Raw genomic sequence first — 22,810 nt, 5'->3', positions numbered from 1 at the left:
CCTGGAACAAATATCTGAACGTACCTCTCTGACCACAGATTTCTACATGCATTCTGAACACAGACCCCTGATCCTGCTCAGCCTTCTCAAACTATGCTTTCAAGCTGCTACATTAAATGAAATCTCCTCTCCCCCAGTAACCGTGCAAGTAAAGTTCATTAGCATAGAATTTTTCATTTCATACAAGTCTTCACTTTGTGCCTGAATGCACATTCTGGTTACTGCAGTCATCACAATGCCTGTCTGCTTCTAGCGAATGTTTCTATTCATCCTATTGCCACCAAGGCAGAAAACTTCTGGTCTTCGCCATGAGTTCCTTAAGAGGAGAGTTTCTCTAGCATCTCACGACCAGTCACCTATCCCTGGAACTCTTCTAGTTCTGCTATGACCATTAGGATGAGTAAGTGATGAGCAAAGCATGATGTTATAAACGTATGTCTTCAGAGTGGCACTTGTGAAGAGATTCTTCTTACAAGAAGATCCTAGACATTGCTAGGGTTCAGTACTTTTGCCACACTTTAGTGAAGAGCTTAATCGTTTTGTAACATGGTCTTTCTGACCTATTGAGAAGAGACCACCTCTAAAGACAGTCAAACCATGCATGAGGGTTTTCAGAGCACATAATTTTGCACAACTAACATGAATTAGTGCAAGCTGGAAGCCTGCCATTTCCTTCAGTTTGAAATGCCATCACAATGCCAAGATAGTGACTGACTTTCATTCTGGGGCTGTAGTCTCCAACTGCAGCTTCTTCTGTGCCAATGGGAGAAAAAGGATCCAGCCCCAGACGGTGTCCATTCAGAGAAAATTAAACAATGCATTATTGCACAAACACTGCAGGACTATACTGAGTACAGCAAGCTACAGCTCCTTAGGACAGAGATTACAAGGGCCAGAGGAAAGGTCCTGCACAGAATTCTGAGCAGGGTCTTGCCTCTTATCCCATCTGTGCAAATACACCTTCCTATCTCCAGCTACGGACCCAGTACGGACCCAGCCCCCCACAAGACCAGGGAAGCCACATGCTGTTAGCAAGAGGAGTGGATGCACTCGCTGGGAAGAGTGTCCTGCACCGGCACCTGAGGGGCACACAGCTCACTGAGCACACTGACAGGGCACAGCTGGCGGGACCAGCCCCTCCCATGGGCTCAGGCAGTAAAGAAATCAACACAAACATTGCTCTGGCAGCCAGTACACAGCCAACAACTGTGAATTCACCACTTGGCTCCTCCTCACCCACAGACTCGTGCATCTCAGAAACAGCTCTTAGCTTCTCTGTACCTGGACATCCCTGCTGTACTGCAGGAGTAACAGCCCTGACCGTTACAACAGGTCAGAGGGACATCATCCCTTGAGACATCCTTATGCAATTTCATAGCTGTGGGCAGAAGCGTGGGCAACCTATGGACAACCACAGCACCGGCAGCATGAACTGGAACATGCTACATAGCACAGATGCATTTGTGGTGGGTTCTAGAAAGGAAGGACTCTGGCCAAATTCAGTTCTAAAGAAAACTCTCATTCCCTTCTCTTGGCAGAGGGCTGAGCACCTGAGCAGGGCCTGGCCCTGTGCAAGCAGCAGTAGCAGCCACTGCCACAAACAGCACAAAGCAAGTGGCCAGGTCTCACTCTGGCTTGACCTTTAGAGGATCCATGAAGTCTAGAACATGCCAGCAGTCTCTGCCCTGGCCAAGGGCAGCAGCCTATCCCCGCTTCTGGGAGCTCCGCCACGAGGAGACAGTCACCATCACACTCCAAGTTACAGCCCACATTCAAACCAGGTCATCCCAGACACACAAGAGGCAGCTTGGCCAGTTCCTCTGACTCCAGAGAGAGGATGACCCATGGTCCCAACTAGTTTCCACAGGCTGTAAATTAGATTCCAAGGCTGATGTAGTGCTTATCCTAGCTGCAACAGTAATTTGGTTTACTAATGAACTGTCCTTGAAAAACGGGTTTTATTTCAAAGCAAATTATTAAAGTTTTTACATTGCAACAGAACATCTTTGTTAGAGTGAAGTAACAGCTGAAGTTATTGATAAAAGCAATTCAAGATCTTTTTCTTAAACTTGCAGTGATATTTTTACTTCTCTTTCTTTTCCCTTTGAGAAAATTCTTTTCAGGATACTTGATGTACATACACAGAATTCCAGGCTCCCAGGTTGGGGTTTTTTTTTTAGTTCCAGATAACAATGGCTGCATTGGGTTCAGTACATGTTTTGATGAGAAGATAAAAGGTCATTGCACTTGCTCAGTTTAAATCTCTTTGTTCTTTCTTGCCATGACCACTTTGCTCTCTGAGCTTTCGGGATTATTTTTTTCATGCATCTTGACTGCTCAAAACACCAATTTGTTATTGTTCATGCCTACAATCAACATGCTGTTTACATCCCAACCCTGGTCTGTCTCAAAGGAGTATTAAATAAACTGGAAGAGCTCATCTGGGAGCTGCTCCGCAGGACACTCGGCACTGCAGGGTGACCAGCCACCAGTGGGACAAAACCAACTGCCAAGAAGCAAAACCTGGGTCCCAAATACTACAGCACCACTTCTGCACTCATAAGACAAGATATCGTGTCCTGCAGCTCCTTGCTTGCAGTCCATGTGGAAAGCTAGCAGCCTATATCCAGTCACAGCCTTCTCAGAGGAAGACAGAGAACCTGAAAGAAGATGGCACAGTGGCCTGTTCATTGTCACATTGTCTTGAGAGATGGGTAACCGCTGACTCCCTCCCTGCCAGAGACAGGGCAGGATTGCTCTCAACTCCTCCAGCTGAAGCTTGTCTCTTTTGTGTACAGTTGAAACACCGACTAGCACAGAGATGAGAATGGGATCTTCACACATCTGTGTCCCAAACACCAGGCTGTACAGTGAGTGTCTTTGCTCCCTCCCCCAACAACTCTATGAAATAATGAGTTATTTATGCAAAGCACGGCTCTCCCAAGCGGGACACACAGAACGCCCTTGGACTGGTAGCACCCTGTGGTTAGGGAGGCATCTTTGCTTTGGCACAGTCCTAAATCTGTGTGTTGGTTCCAGCTCAGCAATTCAAACATGATCTCTAATAGCCCAGTGGAAACACTTGGATGTGCTTTCCAGAATGACAGGACATTTCCCACCCTATTGTTGTTTACCTGTTAATGGTAGTGTTGTGCCAGATGAGATGTGACTTTCAGGCAAGATAAGTGGAGAATCACCAGGTGAGGATGATGCTGGAGCTTGTAAACTGCTCAGGAAAGTTATTTGAGTGCTGGGTCAGAAGCGGCAGTGCAAACTGGTGCCTGGACTCGGGTGCCTGAAGTGATGCAGCAATCCTAGGAATTCTGAGCACATGCAATTCTTTGTTTCTTTTCCCGAAATGAGCAAAGGGCACAGCACAGCCAGCTCAAGGGGTGATTACAGCCGAAAGCGCTGTCCTGCAGCCTCATCCCCCAACTTGTATTCACAACATGTAACAGCTAGAGCAACTAATTGTAATTAAAACGTTGTTAGGAAAGTGCTATCGTTATAGCTTTCTAGTGTGATTCAACAGCTGAGAATGACGAGGAATTGGCTTCAGAAAGTGCTTTGTAGTCCACAAGCAAGTGTTCTGCCTCTTACGGTCTGAAAAGTCTACAGTAAAGATTTATCTCATATACGTCGTATTTTTAGGTCTTCAAACACTCTGCAGAAATAAATAAGTATATTTACTAATTACTAAATCTAAAGATCTATCTCCTTAGTGATTTTCTCTTAGCTAAAGAAAGATAAAATCACTGTATACTAGCAAAGGGCATAGCACCACTGAAATAAAGTCCTGTGAACGTGCAATGGGAGACACACATTATCTGAAGGAACTGAACAGTTACAAAGGATACAAAACCACAAAGCAGTGTGCAGAGAGAGAGAAAATAATTAAAGCATCTCCACAAAGCAAAGCATCCCCTAGGGACTGCAGACCTGAAAGCACACTCACATTGACTTCAGCCTGTTAACAAGGGCCAATCTCCAGATACTGGTTTTAGCTTTAGTTAACATGCCAGACACAGAATGATGGGAATTTTGGTTACACATGGTATACTTACCACTATTACCTATATTCCGGTTAGGCTAAAGCTGGGTAGAGGGTAGAAGAACACCCTCTTGGGAATACACCACCACATGCACTAAACCCTCCTTAGAATTCAAGGGTTTCCTGATGTGTGGCTCTGGACATGGAGAAAAGGGTGACAGGCATCGCCCCAACCCTGACAGGAGGCTTGGCAATGCAGCATACGGAGGAGCAAGTGGAAGAGAATGCAGCACGTGGAGAGCATTAGGTGGGCCAGAGCACAGCCAGTGACATTCTATACTCCTTCAAAGGCTCTAGTTGGAGAGTTTCCAACCAGAGCATCTCCCCAGTTCTCTTTAGGAGGACAAACAGGACAACTGGTCACAGATGTGCTTTCAGGAAACACTGGTACAACCCAACTCCCTCAGTGTAAAAGGAGCTGTGAAGTGCTAAGATTGCGAAAGAGGAGAGTAGATGATCTGGGACAAAATAGGCACTAACTTTAGAACAGCTCGGAGGCAAAGAAAAAAGCCTTAAAAGCTGCAGAACTCTGCAAGTGGACAACTTGGTGTAATAGGCACAGGAAAAAGACAGTGTCAGCAAGACAACTCTAAGAAGGAAAGAAGTTTCTCAACAGGAGCAGAATCAGAGTGAAATTGAGAACACCACTAGGCAGCTGAGAGAAAGGAAAAACACAGCAGTAACCACTCACTATGGTCAAAAGACTCTCTCTGGGAGGACGAGACAGCAACAGATTTTAAAGAATACAGGAAAGCACAACAGATTATTAATTACTGTCAAAACCAGTAGCATGTGGTGTGGAGAGCTACTGTGGAAAGCAGGAAGGGCACAGAATGGTGAAGAACAAGGTCTGGTTTCCAGAACCATTGCTGGGTCTGTCAGGACAGAGAGGGTTGAGGTGTCTGAAAGCATGTTCAGGATTTCTTTTGTGGTTCTAGCTGGAGATATTTCATACCTTACTATACTGTTACTGCATGTCAGGAGAACTAATAATGCTCCAAGGTAAGAATGGGCTCTGCAAAATGACAGACGACCTCCTGGAGATGTACTACAAAGGTGAACAAGCAGCAGGGCAAGAGAAGGAGGTAAAACATTCTTTAAGATATAGGAGGCTGTGAGCATTTGCCACAGCCCAGGAGATACTCCTCCTAACCATTTGTCTGTGTCTTCCTATCTTCCCTCCTTCCTGTTATATTTTCATGCCATCTACAGCTCCTCTCCCAGGCAACTTCTATTTCTATACTGTGCCAACCATAGCAACCATCTCATTGCTTTCTAATTGCACACACTGTCTCACTTTTATGCTAAAGAGCAATTTGATAGCTCAGCCATTTGAGAACCACTAATTGAAGACACAGATGTTCACTCTGGAAACAGCTGTATCTATTTCCAGAAGTTACCGTTCCTAACTGTTCATTAAATGCCGCTCAACTGGAAGTTACACCACCACTGAGCTACATTAACAGGTGAGATGAGCACTTCTGTCCAGTTTGGCAGGTGTAGAATCAGTCACGAGAGATTCTGTTCCCTTCAGCAGCTTTGCTGGCTCAAGCTGGCCTTGTACCCTTTTGCTATGAAACAGCGTATGGCACTCACATGGATCAAGAACACAGCCCTGCACAGAAGCGTTATCTCCAGCTGTGAAGATCTGAAGCTGTAACTTCTTAAATGTCTCCAGCTAAACCTACAAAAGGAAACCTAAACACACCCTAAGATAGCCTCTTATCTTATCATTCCACCAGCCCCTGGCAGACTTCTAGATGGTCCCTTTGGAAACCAAATTAATGTTTCACGTTTTCCTTGTCAGTGGGACTTCAGCTGTGATTTGCTGCCCATTCCTGAACAGAGGCTCCCACAAAACTGTTCCTGTTGGCATTGAGGCAGATGCCCTGTTCCAGAGCTGGACAGCTTCAAATTTCTTAATTTTAATAAGAACATGCATCACAGGGTACATGTTCTTACAACCAGGACATAGCACAGATTTAAGGAAACTGTGCATTTCTCCCAGTTCTGAAGTCTCTGCGTAATGCTGACTCTGACTTGGAGGTACCGCTCATCATCTGCCCTAGTTCTGATGTTTTTTTTATTCTAGGGGGCTGTTTTGGACAACTGATCAAGAGGAAATGTATAATGATGCTGACTGAGGCAGACAGAACTCAGCCGTGTCAAGAGAGGGATGTCTGCCACAAATAAAGAAATGATTTGGCATCTTCCTCATGTTCACCTATTGAGATGCCAAATTTCTGGCAAGAGGCTCCTGCTTCTCATTTTTATCATCTCTTTAGACTCCTCAAATCTCTTTCCTAGTCCATACTGATAACAATCTCGTTCTATGTAGCTTTTCTTCCCTCTCACCTGCTTGTTTTGAAGATGATGTGCCAAATGTCATCTCCATTTAAGATACAGATATTAACCAGCTATGGACTCTCTGTGCCTGGGGGTGGTAAAGCACAGGATGACTCTATTCTGCCAGCCCTTAAGAAAAAGCAGCTGACCTCTGCCAACATCTTCCTTCGCTGTGTTTTGACTTTGCACTCCTGGATCCAGTTGCCACTTGATAGATTCTCTGCATGGCCTGGATTCCTGGGATTTGATTTACAGCATGGGGTACAGTGACAATGAATGGGAGACAGAAAAGTATTTTTAAGTTCTTCAAGGCCTGCTGTCCCTTCTGCTAGCAAATGCAAGCCCTGTCTGTTCAGCACTGAAGAGAAGCATCTGGGAGAAGCCAAGGAGGTTTCTAGCAGAGCAGGGACATCACCTCCTTTCAGTACTGGTGATAAGTCAACTCGTCCACTGCCCCCCACCAGTGTGCCTTGCAGTGAGCTCACCAAAGCCTCACTTTGTAACAGGAGCCCCTGCTTCTTAACGCTACTCAGACTAGCCGGGTTTCTTGCAGCTTGCAGATTACACAGGGGAATCAGGGACTGAACTTATTGACTTGGGAAAATAAAAAGGACGAGAAGAGGCCTCCACCACCACTAACACTTTTGTCTCAGGGCCTCTCACTTGTTCAGCTCCCTCACAGCCATGCAGGCACAGGACTCTTCCACACTCCCATGCCTCCCTCTCCCCTAACAATTGTCTTTGCCTTCAAATATAGACCAACAGCAAGAACGAACCCCACAGCAATTAAAACTCTCAAACTCTCATGCAATTCTAGCAACCAGGAAGCGGCCAAAACACCCATTGTGCTCACACCTCGCAGCCTACAAGCTGGCTTTTCAAAGAGATGCCACACACAGCAAAGCCAGAGAGAGCCACCCTCTCCAGTGCTTTCCTACATGGCAAGGAGTCATATTTATTTGAAGCCACTTACGTCTTACATGGCCTAGGCAGTGTTCGCATTTCTGTCCAAGTACTGCAACTTACCCCTCTTAAACCATTTTAGGAAGCTTTTTGCAACATAAATCTAGTCACTCAGAAGGTAAGTCACTGGCTTCTTGCCCACTTCTCCAAGATAGCTATCAGCAGCTTGAGTGCCTGTTGACTGATATTCCTCAGGCAACATTCAGAAAAGAGATACTAATGGCCTTTTCCTTTCAGTTTTCTCCTTAATTATTGAAGAATTTGGCACTGGAGCTTAACAGAGAGTGGCACAGGCGAGATGCTTGGATCCCAATGAAATAAAGGTTAGCTACAGCAAGTGGAAAAGCAATTAACTTGGTCTCTTATCTTGAAAATCAATAGAGGAAACAAATGACCCAGACTTGCCAGTTATGCTGCCACGTGTTTTAGCACAATATATTTGTAGCTATAGAACGCTGTGAAAAACAGTGCTGAGCTTTTACAGCCTTTATCTTCTCACTGGAAACCGCCAAAAGGACTTTTCTCAAGACTACGAAAATACATGCAAAGCAGAAGTAGCAAATGTCAGCCCACCCATGTAGTGGTACTGTGCAGCTTCTGGACTTGTCTCCAGGTGAGAGCTAAAGCTGCAGCTTGTACTGCTCATGTCCTGCCAGCTGGTATTTTTATTCTCTTACTATAGCCAGTACCCCAGAGGCAGGAATGGACCCTCCTTTCCAACCTTAAAACTACAAGAGTTAAAACTACAAGAGTTTCAGGTCAGGTATTTTATGCATGTATTCAATAACAACTGTTTATTAAGCCACTGCTGCCTGAGGTGTCTCACTGGCTCCCAGGAGAGTCAGAAGGGGCTCAGCCTTTCCCATATGAGGGGTCTGAAACTGTCTTGCTGTGCCTAAGCTCCGATTTGTTCTCACCTTTGCTTCACACTACAGACGAGGAGATAAGATTTCCACATGCCTGACTGGTGACTGTAGATGAGTTCTCCCCATCGCACCTTCTTCTCCAGGATCTCAGAAGCTAGTACAAACTTACAAAAGATTTCTTGTTCTGCAGAATGCCAGAGACACAGGAACCGACACACCTGGATGAACTGTGAAGCCAGGGCCCTGAGGCAGGTTCTAATAAATTGCCAGAGACTTTGGTGCTTCACAGGAAGGCTCACGAAAGACAATAATATGTGTAGAGAGACACACAAGTTATGCTGTAGGAAATACTGATAATAGATGTGCATATTAAATCCTACCCCCTGTGACCTCTATGCCTCCTTCCATGTGAAATTCTCAACCTTTGTTCTCCTAGAGGAAATACCCAAGCCTTCACTTCCAAAAGCAAAGGAAGGGCTCACTCATTTTTTTCCAGACACCCCAGGAACTGGGATGATACTTTTCAGAAAGACAGAAGTGAGTTGAAATGGCATTCAACATTAAAAAAATAAAAGAAAAGAACAACCCAGTGCCATTCTATACAGTTGAGGGATCAGTTCAGCAAGACTTAAAGGCCTGTCTCAGGGGAACCAAGAACCTGCTGGCCAAGGACACCAATGCTCAGGTTCATCTCTGAATAAAACCTCAGACAGACATGAAGTTTCCTGAAGAGCTGGATACACAACTTGCTGTTCCATTAGTAGTAAATTTTGAGACCCTGGAGAGGAAGGTGCAAGAGGAGAAGAACTGATCTATAGTCACCAGTCAGCACATGTAGAAATTTATCTCCATTTCTCTAGTATGAGGCAAAAGTGAAAACAAGGCACAAAGTTTAGGCACAGCAAGTTATGGAATTATCACAGAATGGTTTGGGTTGGAAAGGACCTTACAATTATCTAGTTCCAACCCCCTGCCATGGGCAGGGACACTTCACCCTTGACCATGCTGCCCAAGGCTCTGTACAACCTGCCCTTGAACACTGCCAGGGATGGAGCCCTTACCACTTCTCTGGGCAACCTGTGGCAGGGCCTCACCACTCTCACAGTAAAGAACTTCTTCCTTATATCCAACCTGAACTTCCCCTGTTTAAGTTTAAACCCATCACCCCTTGTCCTATCACTACAGTCCCTGATGAAGAGTCCCTCTCCAGCATCCCTGTAGCCCCCTTCAGATATCGGAAGGCTGCTGTGAGGTCTCCACGCAGCTTCTCTTCTCCAGGCTGAACAGCCCCAACCTTCTCAGCCTGTTTTCATACAGAAGGTGCTCCAGCCACTGATCATCCTCATGGGCTCCTCTGGACTTGCTCAAACAGCTCCGTGTCCTTCTTACATTGAGGACACCACAACTGCACACGGTGCTCCAAGATGAGATCAGAGTAGAGGGGCAGGATCACCTCCTTTGACCTGGTGCTCACGCTCCTGTTGATGCAGCCCAGGATACAGTTGGCTTTCTGGGCTGAAGCGTGCACTGAAACAGCTCATGTTCAGTTTCTCATCGACCAACACCCCCAAGTCCTTCTCCTCAGGCTGCTCTGAATCTCTTCTCTGCGCAACCTGTAGCTGTGCCTGGGATCACCCCAAGCCAGGTGTAGGATTTTGCACTTTGCATTGTTTCTTTATACATAACTTATCTCTTTCCTCATACACAGTTACTGGGCTGATGGATATGCTCTGCCACCTCCCTTTCTTACGCAGGCACTTCTGCCTAATGAAGACTTCACAGGCTAGCAGATACACTCTTCATCTTGAGCTACCTACTACTGTCAGGTTCCTGTGTACTAACCAGACAATCCAGCCTTCTTTGGTCTCCCATAGCTTCTCTTTCAAAGGCCTGGAGGTCCCTCTCTTCTACGCATCAATTAGTAGTGGACAGCTCGCGATAATGCACACAGCAGACTGGCTGTGCTAGCCAAGGGGCCAGAAGTAGCACCCGTGAGGACCTCTATACTCACATACCTATCACAAAGAAATATTGCTGGATCCTTATGTGGCTCTCAGTTTCTTCTTGGTTTGTGAGATGCAGTCATCCCAGGAGTTACCTAGGAAGGACTGAGTATGAACATGTACAAGGAACACAAGACCATGTCACATAGAAGCTCATGCTGGGGAACTCCTCTTCCACCCTTACTCCGGTGTCTGGGCATGCTCCTTCGAATGAGACACACTGCACCTCCTATTCATGTGCACATGGCTTCTTTGCTTTCACCAAAGAGAGCCTGTGCTGCCTACTGCTCACTATACTCCCGTGCTCAGGTCCATCATCCATCTATCACCACATCTGCTAAGGATGTGACTCAGGTATGCCAGCAACACAGACATGAGGAAGAGTGGCAAAAACCCGTGATAGGATATGGATTGTTTCATCATGAAAGAAACTACTGCAAAGCTACACACCTCTGCCTGCAGAATGTGAGCAGGGTGGGGGATCTGACAGCCTGGTCTGTATGTGATAGCTACTTGCTGGAGAAAGTGTAAAGACAGACATGCAGTCTGGATGCAGCCAACCAGTATGGAGCCACCAAGGAGGGAGGGAGGGTACTGACCTTATACAGCAAAAAGCCCCCTGCCCCATCAGAAGAAAGAGGAATCCCCATCACACTGGAACAGTGCCCAGCCTGCAGGGCTTTTCACAGTGGAACCAGAGCTACTTGGAATAGAAACAGCCTTGTCTGAGATCAGAGTTTGAGGCAGAGCTTGTTTCCTCTGCAGTCATAAGCCAGCAGGCACCAGCTGCAGAATTTGCCGCAGTGTGTGTGTGTGCGCGACCATGCTCCTCCCTCCCAGCTCCCTCCTCCTCCCCTCCCCACATCACTGACAGCCCCAGTCTGACCACTCTCAGCCCCCTCTTTTCCCTATTAAGAGAGGGTTTGTTGGCATCACTATTGACTTCTTTTCATTGCTCCCTCCCTGGGCAACAAGGTTTGCCTCTCCTCCTTCTCCCTCTTACCCAAACCAGCAGATATTCATGGTCACATACCCTGGTCTGTGCAACATGCCAAGCCCTGCTCCAGCTCCTCTAGCTTTGGACCCTGGAGGTAGAAGGCCCTATTTTGAAACATTTCAATACATTTTAGTATTAGTGATTTAACAGATGATTTAACACTCTCAACAACATGCTTGGTGGTGGCAACACTAAAGGATGTCAAAGATACCCTATGAAAATAGAACCCCATGTGTCTGTGGACTGCAAAGGTGTCATCGCCACACTGTACCACTGTGATGCAGGAGAGCTAATCAAGGGAAAAGCTGGCCCCTTGTACCTCTGTGCTGCATGAGAAATACAGCAGGGACAAAGGACCACTGCTAGGAAAAACAAAGCGCTTTGCTATTCTCATTTCTAAAGCACAAAATCCCTCCCTATATCCTACTAGGATGAAAATCAGCTCCAAGCCTGGCCACATCTCCTCTCCTCTGCTTCTCTAGAAAGGCTGCATCACTCACACTTTACAAGAACCTTCTCTTTTTCCTCCCCCATTAACTGGACACATTTGGATGCTTTCTATCTTCCTGTAATGGAACTTCAGCTGGTTCAAGACTACTCAAGTGTGGGTGTGCAGCACCAAAGGAAAAAGAAATCGGAAAGGAGCCCTCTCCTATCTAATCAGCAGAATGGCAGTCATCCTTAACAACCCTCCCCCCTTCTGCCTGGCATTAGCTTCATTCCAGCATCAGTGCAGAGCTGAGCAGTGATACAGACATTAATGCTGCTTTCACCAAGCCTTGCCCAAAGGGAGCATCTGTGAGATGCCTTACGCCACCACCTCCAGGAAAGGCCATACTGGGATAAGTCATAATGCTGCAGGACTCTGTAAGTCCCTGGCAGACAGAATATTTTCTCCAGATTCCTCTCTAGACTCATCTTCATACATCCTTCCCCTGTTTGAGCTAACACCACAAGTGCAGTAAACAGCTGAGCAGCTAGGGAACTCGGATTCTGTTCCTACACTTGGGACACAAGCAGCTGAGAGGGGGCGAGGTCCTCAGATCATGGGGGGGGGGGGGGGGATAAAAAAAATAATAAAAAAAAAAGCTCCATCTGCAGCCACCTTTCCCTCGTCACTGGTCCTTTCCCCTTAATCACCAATGACCCCCCACCCCACAGGATCAAATTCCAAGGAAAGAAAACCGCATCTGCCATAGAATGCTCCGCACGGATTTCTTCACCTGCAAGAAAGGTGAAGAGGGCAGAATAGCCCCAGCTCCTGAGGAGAGCCCTGGCAGGGCCGCGTCCACTCGCCGGGTACCGGAATTCACAGTCACTCCCGTACAATAAGGAGCGGCTTTCTCCAAAGCCACCAAGAGCATCCCGGCAAGGACAAAGCCAGCGCTGGGGCTCAGTCCCGCACCCGCCCCCCGCGCTGAACCAGCGGCTCGGCACCTCTGTCCGCTACCGGCACCCTCAGAGCACCCATCCCCACAGCGCGCACGTACCATCGCGGCGGGCGGCGGCCCGCGCAGAAGCAGCCGTTGGAAGGCGCCGGGAGCGCCGCGAAGGCACCGGCACAGCCCGGGCTGCGGCGAGTGCGGCGGCAGCGGGGGAGGAGCCGCCGCTGCCCCCCCCGCGCCCGTCCGGGGCCGGAGGCAGAGTTAACCCTCCCCGCGCCGCGGGCACCGGCAGCGCCTGAAGGTTGCAGGCTGAAGGCTGGTGCATCCACCGCCCCTATTTTACCTCTCACTTTCTGCCCCTGGAAGCGTGTCCAGGCCCCAGCAGCCAGGAACGTGGCTCTTGGTACTTTGCAAGTGGCAGGGTGGTTTCACAAAGCACAGCTTTTTGGCATATAGGTACTGCTTTACCGGCAAGACTCAGAGCTGAAGAACTCCTTAAAACAGTTGTTGCCTTTGCCATGCACCAGTTAAATAATTGGCCTAAAAAGCCTCCTGCAGAGCAGCTCTCTGAGGCAGCCCTCCTGCCTTCATGCCATCAGTTGCAGGTAACTTTTTAGCTTTTTAAAGGAAAAAAAAACCCAAAGAAAACCACCACCCCAAAACCCCACCATTTCGCAGAAAGCCTAAAAACCAATTGTCAAAAGCAGAAGAAAAGGAGCACTGATGAGGGAAGCACTTACTGACCTTCAAGTCTCTCCCAGTTCCTAAAGGGAGGGCACTGAGCTTCTAGTTCCCAAGTGCTACTTTCTAAAGTCAGGAAGACCTACAGAGGTATGATCAAAAACATTTCCATTTCTCCAGTCCTTCAGGAAATTGGGTGATTCACCTGACAGTTACAGGACAGCACAGACCAGGCACCAGTACCATGGAACAGGAGATACAGAGGTTTAGAATTTAAATGAAAAAAAACACGAAAACAAAACAAACCCAACATCAGTCGCATTCTGCCCTCCACAAACGAACCACCCCCCACTGCAAAAAACAGAAAACCCACACCCAAGAGAAAAAGTGCTCTTCCCAGTATTGAGGTAAAGGCTCATTGATGTTCAATTCCAAGAACCACTCAAACATTGATATTTAAAGAAACTATTATCCTCTGATGCAAGGAAAGATTTAGTTCCACTACTGAATTAGAGAGGTGGAGTTTTTCCCCACTTCTGCTAACATAATAAACTTCTCTAATTAGTCAAAGAGTCAACAGTCACTGGATCACTATGGTTTGAAACACAGATCTTGCCTTTTGGCTGAGGAATTCTGTTCCCTGGGTACAGGGTATGGAATTACACTATTAACAGTGTGAATACTTACTTTATCACTGCACACCTGAGTCAGCATCACACTGACTGGGATGTTCTGGACCATAAATATTAAGAAGCCACAGACTGGCTATTCCCCCAGGCCTGCAGAAATAACACAGAAAAACATTTTAAGAAGTCACTTGCTATTTTCAAACTTGAGGGTGCAGCCAGGATCACATCTCCATGCTTTCCTCTACCATGACACTTAAACCATTTTCAGATAAGTAAAGCCTGTGGGTCTTTATGAAATACAAGACCTCCAAGAACTAAAGCTAAAGCAGAATACTGAATAGGGCTTGCAATACATCTGGAGTCTAGAGAGGTTGTGCTTCTCTGAACGATAGCTCCGAGTTGCTCACTGTCTTCTGCTCAAATACACTACATTTTCTTCACAACTACAGAACAAAGGCTTTAACAAGATCAGATTCCCAAGAACAGTATACTAGCTTCTTCTAGGACAGAGCAACCATGGCCTGACCCAGCTACAGTCTTGGTATCGTTATAGGCTTTTATTAGAAAGAACAGATATTTCTCCAAACCTCTGCAGGAAAAGCACAGAGTTTTCAATGCACAGAACTCTAACCTCTGCCAGTCCACACCCCAGGCTTGTGAGAGCTCATCACATAAAACCCTCGCAGTAACTACAAGAGAAGAGGTAGCAGGCTGTCACCATGGCATGCTGTGCAGAGAAGACTGCAGAGAAGTGCAAAGATTTCTTTGCATCCATCCTCTTGGAAGATTTCTTTGACTGTCTAGTTACTGACTTTCACAGGCTATCTGCTTTCAGTAAATCAAAAGAACTGATTATTTATTCAGGTCTTTGGCAAATCACTTATAAAATCCTCTTGGCTATCCTCGCTTCTATCTAGATACAGCAGTTTTTACTCTCTAGCTTTACTAGGAAGTTTTTGAAGGATACTTGGTTTTGCTGAATACTTCTGCATCTTTCTGTTCAACTATTTAACAAGTCTTCCCTACTTCCTAGATCCTTTCTTGTTTACAGATATTTTACCTTTTTATTCTGTATGGTTGCTTAAATTCTGACTAAAGGTTTGTTTCCCACTTTTTCCAAGTTTCCTTATTTTTTAAATAACCATTTCTGAAATGAAGCGACACCTTGTTAGTTGTTTGTATATTTCTATTTCAAGGAACCTCTGATGCCTTAAGTATTTTATTCTTTCAGCTGCTTTGCAGGTCCAACACAATTACATGTTTAGCCTTCTCCTCCTTAAATTGAGGATAATCTTTTCATCTTTCTCATACCTCAGGGCCTAAGGAGTGATTATCTGAGCTATTAAGAATTAGCTTCTCACCTTACTGTGATATTCGACAGGTTTATAGGTAGATAGCCCAAGTCATCCATTCCCTTTAGTTCTTTATCATCTTCAAGTAAGGTTTTATTTTTGTGTTAATGAAGGTCCAGAGAGGCTGTCAGCACCTCTTACCAGCCTCTTTTCCAATTCCTACTTTAAGCAAATTCATGAACCATGCGAATTTTCTGTGGCAACACTGGTATCTTGTCCCAGAAAATAAAGTTTTAAAAATTGTGATCCTAATTTAACTCAGCAACTCAAAAGCTTTAGGGAAAAAGACAGCCTGTCTAGAACTCTCGGTGGAAAGGACAAAGAGGTTTATAAATCAAGGCTGCAAAACTGGAGCAAACATGAGCAGTACTAAAAGACCAAAAGGAACATGAAAAGAGGGATTGAGGCAAATACTGGAGCACAGCAAGAACAGCAGCATGTCCCCTGCATGAGTGCAGCATGACTCCTTAGCACCCAAAGGGGTGGCTTAACGCAGCAGAGAGGAAGGAGGGACTAGGATCTAATGCTAGTGATTTCTTACCGACACTGGAATCAATCCTCATGTTTTCCTAACACAACTGAGTTCAATGAAAGACTTCTCCAAAAGTGTTTCAAATAAGCAGCATACGTCTCCCTGAAGAAAAACCTGTGCCTTCTACAGTGTTCACTCAGCTGCACTTGCTCAGCTGCCTTTACCAGCGTTAGTTCCCAATGAGCACCCTCAGGACTGCTCCAGCCAGAGACACAGCAAAGCTTTCCACATGTCCCAACAGACACACATAATGAAGGAGAAGGCACAAACCAGATCTAGCACTGAAAGTAAGAAAGAAGTGCAACCAAGGCAATGTGAGTGAAGCTCCAAGAGCCAAAATACAGTGCAACATTCCTCTTCTTGCGAAGGGCATTTTCTAATTCCAGACATGTTAAACTGCCTTAGACCACATTCTCCCTGAACCAGCCAAGACTCTCTTGTAAAAGGCAACAGCTGCCCCAAGAAGGGTCTGATGCCTGGAACTTGCTGTTTTAACTCTGTCTCCAGCACCTGAACAGAGGCAAAAAGGCTGCTAACATCCTTCTGAAGAGAGTGTCAGTCCAGAGGCACAGATTCACCAGATGCCACGCTGCTTTACAGAGAGGACAGTTCTGACAAAAATCATAGCAGGATCCTATGAGACAGGTAACAAGCACAGTGGCAACTGTGAAGATGATGCAAATGGAAGGCGGGGAGCTAAGCCTGGCAGACAAACCAAAAGGAAGGCTGAGGAGAGGGTAGAGGAGGATTTAGAATTGGCTTTGGCACAGGTAAAATTTCCAAGACAAACCACATTGACAATACTCTTGACTACAGTGCCATGTTTCTGTGACTTGGTCAAATCTTGCTTCATTTTTCTCCTCAGTTTGATATTCAGAATTAGAAATAAAGATGTAGAACTGCAGGAATTTTTCTGTAAGGAATGCAGAACAGCTCTGCCACATTTCTTGAAGCTGCAGAACCCATAACTTGTCAGGTTCACGCAGATTTAACTGGCATTGTATGGAGGCTTCTCTTACAATGAATCGAAGTCTGAAGACAAGCAAAAAAAAAAAACTCAGAGAAACTAACAGCCACAGGAGCTAGTTGCTGCTACATGCAAAGATACCACAAGGAATAACCATATGCTGTGATTACAGAACAGGAACTGTTCTTCCAGGCATATTTTAAATTTAAAGAGAAAATGTTAGTCCCTCCAAACTAGTGCTACTAAATTGTTTGTATGTTTTGAATACTACAGTTACCAGCCATTTCCTGCTTACAAGACCAACTAGTCAAGAAACACAAAAGATGGAAAATAGTCAAATGTTCTTCAGACATTGATCAAATAGGACATCCATTTTAGGCACTATTCTCTCCTGGGTTTATGCCCTCTTGTAGGATACCAGCACTGCAGCACATGCTTTCTTGCAAGGATGTAGCTCTGATGAAACCAGAGATGAAAAACAAATGGAGGAGAGGGGAAGGAAAAAAAAAAAAAATAAAAAAATTGAAAATCAATAACCACTTTGAATTATTCATCTCCATGAAATAGGAATAAAAACGCACACAAATGCCATCTTTGGAACAGTGATCCCAGGAGAGTTTTCTTTACAGGAGTCAAACTATCTTTTGCAGATTTTCCTGCAGAATCATTAGTACTCAATAAAGTTTCAGAGGCAAAGAGGAAGGATTAGGTCAAACCCAGACAACTCACCTACCCTAAGGCAAAGTAACATTGTGAATAGCCATAACCAACTTCCATGATAGCTACTGTCAAAAGAAAAGGCAGACAAAACCCAGAACAGGCCTCACTTCACAAAAGTATGAGTAAAACTACTGAGAATGGGTCATCTGACAGAAAAATGTGGCCTTGTCCTATTGAGTTGTTTAGGGATTTTTTTTTTCCCCCCCTTGTCTTTTCCTCTTTAACCATGAGAAATTTAAGTCTCATCCAGCTTGTCTGTCCTGGAAAGTTCTACAGATAAAGACCAATATCACTGGGGAAAAACCCTACTGCTTTAAATGGATTCAAAATGCATTTCACCAAATCCATATAACAAAGGACTGAAAATCATTGAATTATTCACGTCTACCACACAAAGTACTACAGAAAACAAAACAAAACAGACTTTTACTGTGTCCTGAAAAAAGGCCCAACCATTCCCCAATCATTGTTTTCCTTTTCCATCAAATTAAAGGGTTAATCTACTCTCAAGGCCCATTCAAACAGATCCTGACACCACAAACCTTTATATATGAAAGACAGTAGAGCAGAACAGGCTCAGTACAATGCACTACCTCCACTTTCCTTGAAGAGTCCAAAAGACTGTTCCAGGACAAACCCACTTACTCTTTACTCTTTGCCTCCATATACACTTCAAGAATTTTAATTCCATGAACTGCCCGCAACATTTAACCACAATGCCTTGTTTTAGAAGCAAGAGTTAATTACTTAGTAGAACAAGTTCTAACTTTAGAAAAGCTACCAGTGAATTCATGACTGTGGCTATTTTAATGCTAGGAGCTTTGATCTAAGGAACTCACAAAATTTGAAGGTTAGTTATCTGTGGAGATAAATGCAAAAAACAAAGGAAAAACCTCATTAAGCATTAGTTTTGCCTGTGTTTTGTATAAAGACTAATTTTGAGTTGAAGATAACTATAGCAGTTTATTTCTAATTAAATAATTATATCAACACCATCTGGCTTGTGAAGCTTTATTCTAAATTATACCTGTATCAGGAATTCTCCCACAAGCTCTGCAATGGCAGCTTTGCTAGCAGGCTTCCCATACACACCCAGTCCTAAGTGATGACTAAAGAAAGGAGAGGTGTGGAGCACAACACTTACCTGGATTGGATAGGTGTCCCATTGCAGCAGTGTCTTACTGCCTCTCTGCAGCAAATGAGCCCCCCTCCTTTCCCCCCCCCCACGCCTATAGCAGATAGCTCATTCTCTACCATTTCCCCCCAAGACAGTAGGAATCTTTGGTTGTGATGAACATGTTTCTTTAATGAACACACATGCCTGTAGTACCCCATTTAGAGGCAGCAGGTCAAAGAATAACACTTCCATACAAAACAAGAAATGAGCTTGTGGTGACCACTGGACCACATAGGAACTTAGCCTGCAAGAAACCACATCTGTATGTGCCGATTGCATGCATGCAGCACAGCACTGCTACACGAAGTTGTTTATTATAAACTATACCCTGCAGTTTTAGGAGTCATCCTATCCCTGAACTCAAGTCATAGACCATCCTGAAGCCAGAATCAAGATCTGGACTATGACTCCTGGTTCTGTGGGGAAGCCTATTCAGGCAGCCAAGGACAGGTCTGTGTCAGGCAATTTGTATTGCCAGGCAGAAAGAAAACAGATCCACAGTCTAGAACACTGTTAGCTTATATCGGAATGGTCCAAATGAGTTTTAAAAGATGGACAGCTGATGAAACAATATTTGTTCAAGATATTTCTAGGAGAATCTCATATAACTGTTGTTAGCAAGGAACAGATTACTTGCAAGAAAATACACTAGTTGTTAACTGAAACTCACGATTAGTAACAAAGCATTGATCTGATTTATCTATTGGACTAAACAGACAAGACCAGGAAATTTACACCAGGCTTGTGCAATGTTGGTTACATTTTAGCAGTAAACTGTGAAGCAGTAACTTCACAGCTGAGGAACAGCACCATGAGCTCAGCTCAGTGTCCAGAGCTAGCTGTGGGTGTACTGCAGCCTATTAGAGTAACTCAGTGATCAGTAATGTGGTCATTACAAAGACCACTCCATTTTGTTATTGGGTTGTTGGGGTTTTTTTTGATCTTGTCTAGGGTTTTAAATTTTGAAAGGCAGATTCCAAGATTCTAAAACTGCAAAGATCCCAACACAGCTACAAGCATTTTTTGAGGTCAAACCACCCAAAATTCACCTCCTAACACAACAGAATGCTTTATGAGGTGAGAAGACAGCTGCAGGTAATAGGATTTCTTCCAGAAGAGAACTCAGACCTAGTAGGTACGGGCAGAATGCAATATGGTAGCTAGAAAGCACAATAAACAAATTCAAGCTAGAAGTGAGGTACAGTTTTAACCCTTGGTAACTAACCACTGAACAATGACCGGTGATTTATAGCAGGCTGCTGCAACTTGATGCAGTCAAAGAAAAAACACCTCACCTTAAAATGTCTATATAACACAAAAAACATACCCTCCCCCCAAAAAACAACCCCAAACCAATCCCCACAAGTGATAGTTAAAACATTAATTTGGTTTAAAATAAAAATAGGAAACTGCCTTCAGGTAGTTAATTTATTTTCTTTGTAGTGCTCTTAGTTTTCCAAAGCTCATACTCAGGAATTGACTCATTTGTTCCATTACTGCTTCATATAGGCCAGTAGGATAAAGCACAAAGTAAAAAAATTACAGATGGGACAGGGATCTGGTGTGGATCCTCTGCAGCAGCACATTCGCCCTACCAAGAAATCAGGAAAAGCTGATTGCTTTTGCACACAATCCCCTAAAGTTTCCAAATCAAGTAACATGGCATTCCATTACACAGAATAGAGCAAAAGCAAGTTGGTATTTCAAAAGGAAGACGCATCTAGACACAAGTCCTTATGATCCTTGTTAACTCCACTTCAGAATTCTTGGTTTTCTAGCACAAAGACTATTATAATCTCTCAGTATCAAATAGAAAGCATGTCATCTCAGATTCCCCCAGAAAGAAGCTACACCAGATCAGGAAAGGAAAACAGTGCCTTCAGTCTGCAATTTTAAGTCCTTACAGAGGAAGAGGCGTATGTTCTAGCAATGCCATGGTTACTAGGACAAGACAAACCAGACAAAATCCTGAACAGAGCCAGTCAGACTGAAGGACATCTGTTTTCTAAAGAGGTAGGAATTATGGCATTAAAATTACAATAGCACATGACAACCATTAATCTCATGGCAAAATAGGATTAACAAACTCCTTCCAGTTTTTCACGCTTCTGGATCTGCAGCAGAAGCAATCTTACCTTCCTCAGGCTGGAGTCCAGCCACCACTCCAGAGGTGCACGTGCACCTTGTGCACCAGCACGGGCAGCTGAGGGCACAACAGCCCATTTCACATTATTGCCATCAGGTGCTCTGCTCTACACCACAGCAGTGAGATAGCACAGCTTCACTCACATTTGCTGGCTGTGAGTGAACAGGCTTCACACTTCAGGAACCCACTACAGGCAGTCCTGCAGCAGCTGTGGCCAAACCTTCCTACATGTACCCATGAGCTCATATACGGGAACGGCTCATCCCAGGGTTCTCAGCCGCAGAAAGTGGCCAGCACTGCAACACCCAAAGCCCCCTACCTCCAACTGTTTACGTGCAACACTCAAGTAAACAGGAATTGAGAGCAGCTGCTCAGAGACTCCCTCCTCAAGCCCACACCAATACAGGGATTCTTTAAAAGCAAAGGAAGAGAGTTGGAAAACTGCATTCCTAGCACAGTAGAGGGAAACAGACCAATAAATCTGTCAGAAAATTATATACAGCTATTGAAACTGTCACATGTTGAAGATTCTTTTCCTGCTTAATCCTCCTTCTCCTTTACTTATCTTGTTTATCTTAGCAAGGTCTAGTTACCAAAGAAGGTTTAGTATACTGGTTTTAAATGCCTAAAATGCAGCCCAATATTATCGAAGAGAACTCTGAAGATGTGCAGTTTCCAAGAGCTGTCTTTGAATTAAAAACATCTGTTAAAGATGGTAAAAACAGCTTTTGAATTAAAGTTTTATATATGATCTTATAAGGTTTTGCTTTTGTCCTATCTCTTGTTTTAAAGCTTAGCTCTGGAGGTCAAATACAGCCAGAAATATTCTGTAACTATTTCTGTTCTGTATTTGGAAGAAATTAAGAATATATTTTAGAGACAATGAAATTCTTTCTATTTTAACAGTAATGGTGGTAGGAGATTGCAGCAGTCAGGCTAAGTCTGTACAAACAGAAAATTTCTGTACAAGATCTAAGAGATTGACTAAGAAGCTCTCAGCCTGCAATCTGAGCTCCAGTGCTCAGGCATTTAAGTCCTAGAAGGCTGGAAAACTCATCAGCAGTAAAGGTTCAAATAGAATACAAAATGAACGCCAATCAACGTAGCATTACACAAAATGACCTTACTTCTCAATAAAAACCAAATAAGCTTGTCAAAATCTCAAAAGCTGTATTGATTTAGTGCAATTACTATTTCATAAGGCATGTCATATAAGCCTACGCTAGGGCTTGTGCTGTTCACCATATTCATAAACAACCTGAAAAGGAGGAAAGCAGACTGGTGGCAAAGCTTATGGGTAATACCAAGTTATTAGCATGGCTAAGGATGAACTCCTAAGGGAGACTTCAACATGCCAAGTTTTGTTTGACATTTTATTTATCTCAGTATAAGTCTCACGTGAGATGACACTAGTGCTAACTAGAGCTATTACCACTGGGGAGAAATCTTGAGATTACGATAGTCTTAATTCTATTCAGGAGTCAGCTCACTGCTCAAGAGCAGTCCAAAAGCAAACAGATGTGGCAGAAATCAGGAAAAGCAGTAACAAGTTTGCGATACTGTGTAAATATAGAGCTCTCCCCCACTCTGAACACTACACACTTTTGATAACAGCATCTCAAAGAGGTAGATCTGTAAAACATTAATAAAACAAGAAAGATAGAAGGTATGGAAGAGTTTCCCTATAAGGAACCATTGGGTAAGCCAGGCCTCTTCAATCTGAAGAAAAAAAAAGTAACTATGCCAAACCTTTAACACAACTAGATTGGAATTGTGTAATGTAGAAAGGTACATCAGAATGAGACCAGACAGGAATGAGAATCCAAGGAAATAAAAGAGGTTGCAGGTTTTTTCCTATAACATGCCACTGAACTGTTCCACTCCTTGCCAGACTTTTACTTCTAGTAGGGAAAGACTGAACAACTGTGGAAGTTGAAGAGTGCCAAGTGTTACTAAACACAGAGAAAACATACCTCTCCAGGACCTGGAAAGGGA

The 22,810-nt window shown here is 44.5% G+C and overlaps 1 protein-coding gene and 1 long non-coding RNA gene across 4 annotated transcripts in view; both read right to left on the bottom strand.

Moving 5' to 3' along the window:
- The window catches only part of MAP1A (microtubule associated protein 1A), a 53,331-nt gene that overhangs the window by 21,288 nt on the left and 9,233 nt on the right, over window positions 1-22,810 (bottom strand). The window contains exon 1 of one of the 3 annotated variants that reach the window (XM_030497800.1): window positions 12,717-12,850. The exons of the other annotated variants lie outside the window; for them this stretch is intronic. The gene's annotated coding sequence lies outside the window, so the exon portion shown is untranslated. Of the gene's footprint in view, window positions 1-12,716; window positions 12,851-22,810 lie in introns of those variants that run through there. 3 annotated transcript variants of the gene reach the window in all.
- Window positions 1,903-18,436, bottom strand: LOC115612932. Its single transcript, XR_003993206.1, has 3 exons — window positions 18,426-18,436; window positions 10,023-10,035; window positions 1,903-3,250 (listed from the first exon to the last, which is right to left on the bottom strand). It is a non-coding gene; the product is annotated as an uncharacterized LOC115612932 (long non-coding RNA).

Source organism: Strigops habroptila, chromosome 9 (assembly GCF_004027225.2).
Source record: "Strigops habroptila isolate Jane chromosome 9, bStrHab1.2.pri, whole genome shotgun sequence".
NCBI lineage: Eukaryota > Metazoa > Chordata > Aves > Psittaciformes > Psittacidae > Strigops > Strigops habroptila.
The sequence above is the reverse complement of the archived record's forward strand: the minus strand, read 5'-3'. Positions and strand labels throughout refer to the sequence as shown.